Source organism: Mauremys mutica, chromosome 10, assembly GCF_020497125.1.
Source record: "Mauremys mutica isolate MM-2020 ecotype Southern chromosome 10, ASM2049712v1, whole genome shotgun sequence".
Taxonomy (NCBI): Eukaryota; Metazoa; Chordata; order Testudines; family Geoemydidae; genus Mauremys; species Mauremys mutica.
In genome coordinates, this window is record NC_059081.1 from 47,777,350 (window position 1) to 47,788,365 (window position 11,016).

An 11,016-nucleotide genomic window follows, 5' to 3' on the forward strand; every position below is an offset into this window, starting at 1 on the left:
TCTCAGAAAAGTGCAGAGCTCAGTATTGTGGATTGGTAGGGCTGGTGTTCTGCCTGCCAATTCAAGTTTGCCTGCCAACTGGAATGGTGTCCTTCAATATCTGCTTGGAGCACAGATTTTACTGGCTTTATTGCCAGTTACTTTGCAGACATTTCAAAGTTACTAAAACATTATTTAAAGTAAACTTGGCACTATTTAAATGGGGGGGAGGAAGTGTATTGATGTCTTAATAAATGAGAACAATTTTTGACTTACTGAAAGTGATCAGTGGCAATTAACTGCTACTGCTCTCCTTTTCTTATTCCCTAGGAAAAGATCCCCAAAGATCTTGTAAGTGACAAGTGAGATCAGAGGTTTTCAGTTTTCATATTTAACCTCAGGGCAAAATGAGGACAGCCTAAGCTTACACTGCAGTATAATATAAATGTGTAAGTCAATTCCTAACATCTAGATGAATCTTGTAGCCCTGAGACGTCCATCCATCCATTATGTATAGCACAGACAGTGGCAGTTGAGGTTTCTCCCCACATGGCTTTGCCATTGCGATGATTCTCAGGGACCCAGTGAAACACACTGCTACCATCCCCGCCACCAGCAAGAGACAGACTTGTTGGTGCTTAGCTGGGTGTCAGCTCACTGACACCTCCAGTCTGTTAGCCACTCACACAATCTCCTCAGGGCAATACTAGCCCTCTCTTTGCTTTGCAGGTTAACAATAGGTGCACCGCAGTCCCTGAGCCCCTTTTAATAATCCCCTGTGATATCCAGCCCCTGTAACTGGCTACTCGCAGAAATACAAGGTTTGCTATTGCCAAGGGGACAGTGTACACTAGATTTGTTTGATTGAACTGAGGATCAGTTTCTATATAACATCACAGCAATGAGATATATTTAGAGTGAAAACTATCATAGGTTTATTATCAAAGGGCAAGATTTAAGAGACAGTGAGTAAGGATAATGGAAATAGCAAGGTTACATATAAAAGAAAATCAATACACTGCTTTCTAGAGACTAAACATAACTTTAACAGTCTAACCATCTGTCTAAATGCAGTCTTATCTCTCCTAAATGTCCTTTGCAATGCTTTCAACCAGGGCAGGTTGGGATTCCATTTTCATGAATGTAATCACATTGCCCAATTACTTCCTCCAGTGCAGAATAAAGAGATGTCCTTCTGCCTTCTTCTTACATCCCTCCCCTCCCACACAAAAAAATCATTGTTTGTCCCTAGAGTCAGGATAATTCCCCGGGGTTTATTCCCCGATGTGCTGACTTCATATCAAAGTCACATCCTCGTGTTGACTTTGTTTGTAAATGGGGCTTCCATTGTGTCGGCTTTAGGTGCTCACTTTACATCCGAACTGAGGCTGGCAGGTTAATATACATCCTTTGTCTGGCAGCAACTTGTTTGTCAGCACTGCCTTGATTCAGACTTTTTATTACATGGTATTTGTACAAACATTTCACAATGTTACTCGTGACCAGCATGACCCCTGGCTTTTATTTAAGACCTCAGATGACATTTTTTAGCCGATAAATATGGTGAAAGCAGTGAGCTAGGTGCAGTGAGTTTGTCAGGCCTGGCAGGAGTTACTATTACAGAACAATGAACCCTTTGCCAGTTGGCATTGAGACGTTCTTAGGGCCCACCAGTAACTCTCAGTCCCCTGATGGAGGGAGCATCCTTAAGGATGAGGGTAATTCAGTCTGTGCCCATTCAAGCCGCCTCTTCTCCTCCCCAGCCCTTGTTGCCATGTGGCTTTGGAGAAAAACTGCAGAGAGGAGCCAGCCAGACTTCAGCAAATAGGAACAGAAGCAGTCAAAGCAGAGACTGCTTCACAGGTGGCAAGGGTGCAAAATGGGGCCTACCCAGGGCCACCTCTCCACCAGCAGCCACTGGATCGAATACTGTGCAGGGGATGGGCACACACACTTTGGGGGACTAGGAGCCAGATAGGGATTCCAAAGCAGGGACCTTTTCCAAGTTTGAACATTCCAGTAAAAACTGCACACAGTGCTGACTCTCTCTGCCCTGGGCTGATTGGCTGTTTGCTCCAACCCTTCCCCTTCTTCACAGTCTCTTCAGCTCAGCTGCACTCTTCGCTTGCCCCTCTTACCTTTTTTCTCCAGTTCTACCCCCTCATATCCTCCCTTCCAGCTCATCCTGTGCTAAGTAACTTCCGCCGTCCCCTCAACCCCTCACCCCAAACCTGTGGGATTAACATGTCATTTGCTGCCATCACCTAAATCACCCTGCTTGTGTGTTCTACCCGTTCCCTTGACCTGTGTCTGTCTCAGGGGCGGCTCTATGTTTTTTGCCACCCCAAGCACGGCGGTGTTTCTGTGGGAGGTCCACCCTGGTCACGCGGATTTGGCAGCGGTTCTGCGGGAGGTCCACCCCAGTCACGCGGCTTCGGCAGCAGTTCTGCGGGAGGTCCTCCAGTCCCGCGCCTTCAGCGTACCCACCGCTGAATTACCGCCGAAACCGTGGAACCAGCGGAACTCCTACAGAAACGCCACCAAAGGCTGCCTGCCTGCTGCCCTCACAGCGACTGGCAGGCTGCCCCCCATGGCTTGCCGCCCCAGACACGCGCTTGCTGCGCTGGTGTTGGAGCTGCCCCTGGTCTGTCTGGTCTATTTTGATGGTAAGCTCTTTGAGGCAGAGACCATCTATTACTCTGTGTTTGTACAATGCCCATGTTCTTGGCTGGCCCTTAGGCACTACCACAAAAAACATGATTAATGATAATACTGACAACAAGGTTGCTAATTAACACTATTTGTGATTCTCATATTTGATGTGGATGTGCCTGTCTCCTGGGAACTGGACTGGAAATATCAAATCATTTTATGCAAGGCAGCAAGTGGCCATGAGATAGCAGCAACTTTCAGCCACTACCAAACTGTGTCAGATGTGAAGTGGTGACCTAGAAGTGAAATGCTCCATAGCCTATTGCCAATTCCCTCAGCTATCCAGCATCTCTAAACGACTAACTCTTGTTTTAATGTCTTCAAGCTCAGGTTTAGTACTTTGCTATTCGAATTATCAAGGTGTATAATGAATGATCTTTCTCCATTTTAAACAAACAAAATTAATATAAAGAACCCATAAGGAATATCCTGCCTCACAACTTCAGCCCAAATACCTAGAGGAAAACAAATAGACTATTACAACTATATGTGTTGCCTGTGTTGTACAGCCAAACAAGCTAGCTAAAAGCTTCCTGTTTATCTGAATTAAAGACACCAATATAATCTGAAAACATGCATTTTAATCATAAGGAGCAGCCAATTAAAGTCAAAGCAGCCTAGTAACTTAGTCTGTCCTCCACAATGTAGGAATTCATACCCAGGGTCTGAAAGAAATACTGTTTTTAGTGCTGTATTTAAATCTATATTGTGTGCAAAGAATGGAATATGAATTGTTTTAAACTTGAATTATTTTGATTTAATCTACTCTAACGGACATTTGTCGGACTGCTTCTTTTTCTATTAAAATGAAAATAAATTTAAAATTCTCTCTCATTTTGGTTTACTTACTCTGATCAGTGTTAAAAAAGACACAGGGCAAGCATAGTACATGGGCTGCACTATATTTCTCTCTGCTCTTAAAATAACTGGCAACCTTTTCTGGAATCACAGTCTTGTTGGACTGCTTAAATCTGCTAATGACATTTCAGAGCCAAAAATGTCAATTCACTGTTTCTGAAACTTCATTTTGAGAATATCTGCATATCAGTTTTTCACCAGAGATAAATGTTCAGAGTGGTTAGTAGAGAGACAACTGACTGATAGTGGGCATTTTATTACCTGCTTATGTCTAACAACTGTTTAAAGATACACTGCAAGCATAATTTCACATTAGATCAGAGTATTTCATTTAATCTGTCTTTTCAATAAACCAGTAGCATAAAACCATTTTCTGTAGTAATATAAAACAGTACACATTTAGAAACACAAGAGATTTCATGGCATACCTATATGTCTCCTTATCTTTTCCATTTTTGTCATCCAAAGATCAAAATCAACACACACACCCACCCACCCCACAACCACCAACAGACAGGAAAAAAAATAGCACAGAAAAAAAAAATAAAACCTCTCAATGTTCACTGCATGGAAGGAACTTTCTCAGGTACATCATTCTCCAAGGGTGCATATGCAGTAGCAAAAAACATGTGTTCTTACCTCATGTTAGTTAACACAAGACAATTAATGTGAGGAAGAATCCTAATGAATTCAAGGCAGTTTGAGTTTTCACATATGACAGCAGGTTGACTAAAGACTATGGAGGAGCCTAGGATTTATCTCATCCTAAAACACAACCTGCCTTGTCTTCACTAGGATTTTACCTCAAGTTACTTGTCACATGTTGGCTAGCACCAGCTAGAACACACCATTTTTCCTAGTGACGTCAAGGCTGACACATGAACCAAGGCTGGTTTGTGCTTCTCTAAAACTATCGTATTTTGTATCATATGAATTATCCTAAGGCAAAGGGGAAAAGTGTCTTTGCAATCTTGCTTCATAGCAGCAGCAAATCTATCAACTTTGCCCTCTGCCCAGGACCTCCAGTCTCTGCAATATCACTTTTGAGGTAGTTTTGAGAAAATAAAGTTCTCTAGTACAGTCCATATCCATGAACATCACTAAGTGACCCTGAAAATGCAGAAGAGGGTTAATCTCTTTGTCATGCAATTCCTCCCATGAAAAGTTAACATCTTCACTGTGCTAAGAGGTCAACTTTCATTTTAAGCATTTCCTTCTACAGCAGCATAAAGTCTCAAGTGAAACCATAAAATGTCCAAGAAACAACCAGTGCTTCAGCTAAAAATGTTGTAGCCATACTGAAATTTAGTACAGAAATTACTTTTCAAGGACAATGATATCTTCTAGATTTGCAACCTCATAGTGAGTGGAAATGAATTTCATTCTGAGAAAGGAACTCAGCTTTCTCTTACATGTTAACCTCCGATATTTTTCACCTTTGAAATATCTTTCCAGATCAGTTAATGTTCCTTAGTAGATTTTGGAAATGCAATAATACTGTCCCAATAAACACACCATTTGCTGTAGGTCATTCCCTTAAGTACCTCGTTCATCAAATGCTGAAAAACTATGGGCCCATTTTCCAGGGCAAAGAGCATCATACTGAATTGGAACTGATCCCCTTGCGTGATGAATGCTTTTTTTTTTTTGTAGTGGTCTTCAGAGGCTGCTTCAATTTATCAAAAACTAAGCATCTCTGGAGAACTAAAATAACATGTGCCCTGTGCAGCCCTTCAAATATTGTCCCCCATGTTGGCTGCAAAGAAACTAAGTTTGTTGACAATACTAAATTTTCAACCTTCTATTGGAAAAAATCTAAGATACCATCTATTTTTATTAAAACAATAGGAAAAGAAATTGTTTACAAGGATACAGTCTTTTTGATTATTTTTGTAGCATTGAATCACCTCAATCTGACCTCTATCCTCTTTCTTCTTTATCCTTCTTTTTCCTCATAAACAAACCACCACTTGCCTTTACAAGACACATGATTCATACAAAAATATGTACAAATACATCTAAAGATCCTAATATGCAGTAACAGATCCAGAGTGTAGATATCTAGAGCAGAAGCTAGAGATTTTTTGAAACTGTTTTAATTAATTCCTATTTTCTATATCCAGATTTGTGCTACTTTATATTATAGCACTCCTGGCTTATAGGAAAGTTTTATTTTAAAATACCTTGGATAGGATTTTCATAAGCATTTGGCACTGACCTAACGCTGCTGTCGATGGAGTCAATACTCGTTTTCTTATTGACTTAAACTTGGACCAAAAATAGGCTTTTGAAGATTCTACTCTACGTGTGACAGGATAAAGTTTGGAAAGAAATTATTCTTTAGCTCTGTGGCCCTCTCCATATTTTTCAATTCTCTTTTTTCTCTTTTAGAATTTGAGTTTTTAGCTGCACTACAGTGCATTTCATGAGACAAGGTGAGTGAGGTAGTATCTTTTATTGGGCCAACTTCTGTTGGTGAGAGAGACAACCTTTTGAACTACACAGAGCTCTTCTCCAGGTCTGGGAAAGGTACTCAGGGCAGGTCTACAATACAAATTTACATTGGCACAGCTGCACCAATGTAGCTGTGCTGCTGTAGCAGATCTGGTGAAAATGCTCTAAGCCAATGGCTCTCCTGTTGGCTTAATAAATCCACCTCTGTGAGAGGTGGTAGCTATGTTGGCAGGAGAAACTCCCCCACCAACATAGTGGAGTTAAGGTCAGTATAACCACGTCTCTCAGGGATGTGGATTTTTCACACCCCTGAGCAATGTACTTACACCAAAGTAAGGATGTAGTATAGAACAAGGCTCAGAGTATCACAGCTAAATACAAGGTGGATCAGATTATTTAGAATAAATAGTTAACACATATTCTGGGACCAACATAGCTACCACAACACTAAAAAGATATTTCTGCACAAACATTGAAAGCCCTAGTATATTTTTAGACCATTATATATATAAAATGTACCCTAGAAATTATCCTGTTTATGAGAGCTTCTCTACACAGTCCTCCTCACAACAGCATATTTTTCAGCATAGGCTACACCAATCTAAAGCAGATTACATTTGGCATATGTCATCTATAAATGTAAACCTGTTTTCATTGGGGATGTACAATAAAATAAGCTATCTTTTTAAATGACTTCTTTAAAATATGTTAGCTTGCAAATCTAACAATGATGGCACAGAAAGATCTATTATGACCAACCACGTTAAACCCTCAGAGTATTGGATTGTCTGTACTTATGTTTGAATGTATTAAGAGTACCTTAATGAGATCACAGATGGTCTAGAGAAGAGAAATTGGATACTCCTATATATCCTTTTATACTATGAGAACAAAGGGACATTCAAGGGTAAATAATGAGGAGGACAGGACAGTCATACAGTGCAATCTGGATCACTTGGCAAGCTAGGCCCATTAAAACAAAATGTGTTTTAATACAACCAAACGCACAGATATACACCAAAGAACAAGGAATGTAGGCCCACTATGCCTACACAATGGGTGGTTGTACCCTGGAAAGCAGTGACTCTGAAAAGGATTTTGGGGTCATAGTGGACAAGCAACTGAACATGAGCTCCCAATGGGAAGTCATGTCAAAAAAGGCTAAACTGGGGAGTAGTGAATAGGGGTCGGGAGGTGATTTTACCTCTGGTGTATTGCATCCAGTTCTGATGTCCATATTTTTAAAAGGATGTTGAAAAATTGGAGAGGGCACAAAAAAGAGCCACAAAAATAAGAAAATTCCTGAAGAAATGTCTTACAGTGAGAGATTTAAATAGTTCAGTCTTTTAACTTATCAAAAAGAGGACTGAGAGTTGATTGATTATAGTGCATAACTGTCTTCATGTGGAGACAATACTGGACACTAAAGGGCTCTTTAATCTAGAAGAGAAAGACATAACCAGAACAAATGTCTGAAAGCTGAAGCCAGACAAATTCAAATTAGAAATTAGGCACAATTTTTTAAACCATGGAACAAACTACTCAGGGAAGTGATAGACTGCCCATCTCTTGATGTCTTCAAATCAAGAGTGGGTGCCTGTCTGAGAGAGATGCTTTAGTCAACTATAAATTATTGGGCTCAGTACAGGGGTAACTGGATGATATTTAATGACCTGTAATATACCGGACTGACTAGATGATTTAATGTTCCCTTCTAGCCTTAAACTCCATTATTTTATAAATCTTGTAATTAACTAGATTGAAAAGCAACACTTTAAACTTTGAATTACATACATTTATTATTAATTATTAATTATTATTATTACTAACAGAATTGACAATTAAGCTGTGGAACTCTTTGCCACAGCACACTAATGAGGCCAAGAACTGTCTCTGAATCTGGGCTCACAAGTCAGTCCCAACAGTAATCATAGCCTGGAAGCAAAAGCTGATGTCAAACCTAACCTACTGAACAATACCAAAATTAAGCCTGGGCTCCATGAGATGGTTACCGATGGGACAAGATTGCAAGCCTGGGCTACAGTAAAAGGTCTGTGCAAGTTCATGAGGTCAAGAGTTGAAATGATTTTGAGGAACCAGACTAAGCAGAGGTTGCAGCCAAACTGTGGACATTGGGCTAGGATTAGTCTTCAATATGGTTTAACAACATGGGGTAGGTTTGGGGATGGGACAAGTTAGAAGGCTGAGGCTAAGGTTAGATTTTTGCAGGAGTCTGTGGGATTACACTAAGGTTAGGAAGGGCATCAGCCTATTGAGCAGGGCTGGTTCAGATAATACTACAAACCTGGTTTACAAGCCTGCCCATTCACTAACCATAGCCTGGCTCCTAGGTTAGCAGGGAAAGGCTGAAATTACGCTACTTTACTGCTCTTTCTCCACTGCCATATGGTGTGTACTATATGTTGCTTTGTGCTCACTGAGCGCTCTGCTGTGATAATAACTTGAGCCTGCTGTGCAATCTGGACACGTCCCTGGCTGAGGCTATCTTCCAAGTTTCTCCTGCCCCTTTTTGTTCGGTGAGAAATCTCCAGTCAGTATCTCAGGGCTCAGTCTCTGTCCCCTCTCCAAATCACAATGCATGGGAATTTAGGGCAATGAAGTGGAGGAGATCACACACTGAATCGGCTCTTATATTCTGGATGCCCAACCACAAAACTTTTGCTGGAGGCCCCAGATTTGCTTAAACCAGCTCTGACTTTGAGGCTTTGACCATTGATAGAGAAAGTTTGACTACGAATTAGGACAAGTACAAAAGGATGGAGGGAGTTCCACAAGTTAGGGCCAAACTCAGTAGATATGGGGTCATTTGCTCCTTAAAGCATGATGGTAGGATCTTAAAAAAATTATTGGTGCAAGTGTGTAAATTCAGGACAAGTCTCAAGGGTGTCACAGGATATTTGCCAATATCATATGGCATTGAAAAAAAGATAGTTGATATGAAGCTACAGTTTAATAGAGGATACATTGCCTATCATGTACAGTACTAAACCTGTTATGGCCATATACAGTATTGCATTTCCTCTGTTATTGGGTGCAGGGGGGAAGAGATATAAGGGAGAAGAACAACCCAGTCTAGAAAAATAAGTACTTCTGTGTCTAATCTCTGGCCATTCTGAAGTATTTCATATTAGGGTACCTCTTCATCTCTTACAGGATACATTTTCAAATATACCTGCCAAGGATTTCTCCTCCAAGTAGAAAATTGAGCTTCTTCATAAATGAATTTGCCAGACTTCCTAGTGATTTCAAGTTAATAGTTCCACAAAGGGCATCTGAACCCTGAAAAACAAATTCGTTTGGATGCACTCATCTCAATAGAACCTCAAGTGACCCATTAAATTTTGATCATTTGACTCACTGAAATAATTTAGAACACTTCATCCAGATAAATTTTATATCAAGCACAATTTGTTTTGTACCCATGTGGAAAGTCCAGTCAGCAGAAGTTCACATCAACTGGGATTTAACAGAAAGAGCAAAACATATTAATGATGACTAGCTATAAAACTTTAGCAATTACAGTTCTTAATAGAAAAGAGATTTCTATTTACTGGTGGAAAAACAAATTTCTACACTTATGTTGTGCAAGTTATGCATTAAAATAAATTATTTTAAAACTAAGTATTAATACATTCATCTGCAATCCATTTTAACCTACCTGCACAACCAGCACTGCAGGCAGAGCTGCATGGGAAATTGCATCTCAGGGTAACAAAGAGTGCTTGAGAAAGGGAAAGGGAAAATATCGGAGAAAAGTATCTTCTTCTCAAATTGTTCTGTTGGTGTTTTTAGATTTTTATATATGTCTTATTGTCACTGGCAAAACTTCCAAACAACAAAGATACAGGGCCAAATCATGAGGTTTTCCTGTTAAAATCTGCTTAACAGGTCACAATAACGCCCTCGCCAAGTTATCTCTGGTGGTGAGGTTGGTGGGGGTAAGATAGTGCAGCTCCACGGTCCTTTCCTCCCTCCACCCCTAGTGGAGGGCTGTGGCTAAATATTTTAGCCCTTATTTTGTTGCCATGACTAGCAGGGGCGGCTCTAGGGATTTTGCCACCCCAAGCATGGCAGGCAGGCTGACCAGCAAACCCTCCGGAGGCACGCCTGCGGGAGGTCCACTGAAGCCGCGGGACCAGCGGACCCTCCGCAGGCAAGCCACTGAAGGCAGCCTGCCTGCCACCCTCGCAGCGCCGGCAGAGCGCCCCCCGCGGCTTGCCGCCCCAAGCACGTGCTTGGCGTGCTGGGGCCTGGAGCCGCCTCTGATGACTAGATAGATACATGTAAGAAAGCTTTGATAGCTCATTGTCCAGACCTAGAAAAAAATATTTCACATACTGAGCCATGCAGAGATGCCTCTTGTACACATTTTCAAAGGTAACAATTTCCAAGCTCTCAGTGAAATTCAGATTTGAGGCCTGGCAGGAAAATTAGCTTTCCAGTGAGTCTTCATATCAGTCCTTGGAGGTTTAGCTAGTCCACACATTTTAGCATGTTTAGTAATTAAATGGCTAGAGATTAACTGGGGAGAGAATATACACTCTCCCATACCAACGAAGATCTCCTGCTGGAAGAAAATTTGATGCTCAATAATATATTTCCTATACTCAGCCAGTTGGAATCAGTAAAGTACAGTGCATTCCAGTTTGCCATTTTTGGCTGAGTGATCATACCTGGGCACATGTAGGACATGGCTGGTTGTCAGTTATGTGCATATGTGGAGTAGGGCTTCAGTATTCCCCTCTTCTCATGGTGTTATCTAAACACAGAATGTGAACTGTCCAAAGATGTCCTGGCATAGCAAACATCAGTCACTTTCACATCAGAACACTTGGTGCGACATTCCTTTACATTTTATGCAAGAGCAACTGACCTTAGCTCTCCCTGATCATGAGAGAATATGTGGGCAATCCCATGTAACAGTCTGTACCAAACCCAAAACTTTTAGTCATGAAATTTATTTTTTCTTTTACACGACTTCAAAGATTATTC

General features: G+C 41.0%; 1 long non-coding RNA gene across 3 annotated transcripts in view; it reads right to left on the reverse strand.

Moving 5' to 3' along the window:
* The window catches only part of LOC123378186, a 41,075-nt gene extending 31,771 nt beyond the window's left edge, over nt 1-9,304 (reverse strand). For all 3 annotated transcript variants that reach the window (XR_006582500.1, XR_006582498.1, XR_006582499.1), the window contains exon 1: nt 9,197-9,304. This is a non-coding gene — a long non-coding RNA (uncharacterized LOC123378186). The remainder of the gene's footprint in view (nt 1-9,196) is intronic.
* Between the last annotated feature and the right edge of the window lie 1,712 nt (nt 9,305-11,016).